This window comes from Austrofundulus limnaeus, unplaced genomic scaffold (genome assembly GCF_001266775.1).
Source record: "Austrofundulus limnaeus strain Quisiro unplaced genomic scaffold, Austrofundulus_limnaeus-1.0 Scaffold54, whole genome shotgun sequence".
Lineage (NCBI taxonomy): Eukaryota > Metazoa > Chordata > Actinopteri > Cyprinodontiformes > Rivulidae > Austrofundulus > Austrofundulus limnaeus.
The window spans coordinates 1,072,949-1,075,600 of record NW_013952456.1 but is presented as its reverse complement, the minus strand read 5'-3'; the positions used below and the strand labels follow the sequence as shown (position 1 = coordinate 1,075,600).

The following is a 2,652-nucleotide window of genomic DNA, read 5'->3' as shown; positions in this document are numbered from 1 at the left end:
GTTTATGTTAATGAGCTCTGTTGGTAACGCCCTCCAAAGCCAGCGTTAGCATGGCTAATAATAACAGAAGCGCCGTTGTACAACCATATGAGACCCTGTGAGACCCAGAGGCAGAGTCAGTCGCAGCTTCTTTTTTTTTCTCCCTCCTCTGCTCTGCGCTCACTCTGCATGCTGTTACCAGAGCAGGGAGCAGCAGCGTTCAAAAAACATCAGAAACTTGAACAAATAGGCTTTAACAAAGCTTTAATAAGCTAAACAATAGAGGTTCATGAGAAAATGTGTTCATAACGAACGAAAATAAGTAAATAATTAAATWGTGCCCATGCTGGTCTCAAACTCTGCTCTCCCACTCTCTGGTCCAACACTCTACCCATTGCCCTAATGGAGACTCGTTGTGACCTGAGCTGCACATTACACAACAACACGGTGACGGCTTTTTATATTGAGGAGGAGGAGCCTCACCRGGGGGTTGCTAGGTAAGGGGCTGAACGCAGGTTCCGGTGGGTTGTCGTACGGCTTGTGACATCACAAAATGACGGAAGTATAAAACTCGTCGTTAATACACATTAAAAATACATTTACTTACAGTAAATATGACCCTGGGTGCATTTTTTGGTCCTAGGACTGTTTTTTAAGAAATACCTACCCAAAGTTGAGTAAAAGAAAACTTTAAAAAGTGAATTTTTCATAATAGGTCCCCTTTAATTAATCACTGCCTATTTCACAGACAATATACAGTATACTCCGCATTATTAGAAGAGGGAATTTTTAATTATTCTCGATAACTATATAAACCATTTCAGTTTGGCAAAGTAAAGTTTACATCTGAGGGAATCGAGCAAGGGAAAGACCAAAGGGGATTTCTGCCACCTTAAAACCACCTCAAGTCTCAAAACGTTTGTAGCATTTCAGGCAAACTGTCATTTATAGACTTMGACATTATTGTCAGTTTTACATTTCAACATTAGGCTGTTTCATCAGAAATGTTGTACTAAAATGGCTCCAGCTAGATGCTGGTTCTATTTGCATATGCAAATAACCATACAATTTAGTGTAAATGACTGGGTAATGTGAAACTGACAGTGATTGTAAAAAAATGCATGAATTATTAGGAATATGAAGTTCTTCAATAGCAATCAACTTTTGTCTTGGCTTCACTCTGACTGTCTATTAGTGGATTAATTTGGTCAAACTCCAAATTGAAGCTGTTCAAAGATCTATTAACAGGTAAGATAATAATTGTTCATAAAAACTCAGAACTCCCTTTAAATTGTTTTCGGGCTAACTTTTAGACAGTATTTGAATTGTATATGTTTTCAACACCAGAATCACACTGCAAAAACTGTCCATCTTACCAAGTTTTAAAATCTTATATCCAGTCAAAAGTCTTTTTGATCTCATTTTGAGACTGATTTACTAAACAAGAACTGATTGTGTAAGAATAACAATCTTGTTTTCAGAATGTGTAAGATTATTTGTCTTGTTAGTCTGAAAATTTGACTCAAATTAAGTCAAAAATTTCTGCCAATGGAGTAAGAAAATTTTACTTGTTAAGATTCTTGAAGTAAGAAAAAATTGAGTCAAATCAAGTATTTCAAGAACCTTACCAAGTAAACTTTTCTTACTGCATTGGCAGATATTTTGACTTAGTTTGAGGGAAATTTTAATGCTAACAAGACAAATAGTCTTACACATTCTGAAAACAAGATTATTATTCTTACACAATCAGTTGTTGTTTAGTAAATCAGTCTCAAAACAAGATCAAAAAGACTTTTTTGCTGGATATAAGATTTTAAAACTTGGTAAGATGGACAGTTTTTGCAGTGTTTACATCCAATAGAAAATTAAAACTTTTGCAAAACTCTTTTATCAGTACCATTACTATTTTATTAGCATAGTAATAAAACGTTTGATTTGGTATCCTTCATTAAAGGTGACCTTTGACCTTTATGGTCAAAGGTTTTTTTATAGCTAGTGACCAATGTGGGAACAACTCCTACGTTGGTACAGCACCTGGCATTCCCAAACGGTCTCCCATCCAAGTTCTAACCAGGCCCAACCCTGCTTAGCTTCTGCGATAAGATGTGGTGTGTTCAGGGTGGTAAAACATTACCCTGATTTAATATCACATTGTTGAGACAAACAACAGAACATGGTTCAAATTAAAGATAAGATGATCGTTTGCATAGCACACAAAAGGTCCGTTCATGATGAATTAAAAACTTTCTAACAATAACATCATATTAATAGGAATGTAAAACCCTTATGAATAAGAACTGACAAGCAAATCATTTGAATTTTAACAAATTTTAAAAATGTGGTTGGCTTTTGTGAAAAAAAGTGTTATTAGTTTATTTTTTATACCTGTTTTGATGGCAGTTTTAATTGTACATACTACTACACACACAACCCCCCCTATATGAGTCCTTCGTGTCAGTTCCCATCCTTGTTTGTGTTTTAATTAACTTRAAGTCTGGTCAGTATGTTGGTCCGTGAGATAAACATCTGCAGACTTGTTTGTGGGACAACTCAGACATCCTGTGGTCTGTGGTGCAGGCAGGAAGTGGTCAGAGTCAGGGCGAAAAGACCCTGATGTGTCAGCACCCACCTGCATTTAACACACACACACACACACACACACACACACACACA

At 36.3% G+C, this 2,652-nt stretch overlaps 1 protein-coding gene across 1 annotated transcript in view; it reads left to right on the top strand.

Moving 5' to 3' along the window:
- mmp14b (matrix metallopeptidase 14b (membrane-inserted)) overlaps positions 1-2,652 on the top strand; it is a gene marked incomplete at its 5' end in the record, with an annotated part of 16,355 nt that overhangs the window by 705 nt on the left and 12,998 nt on the right.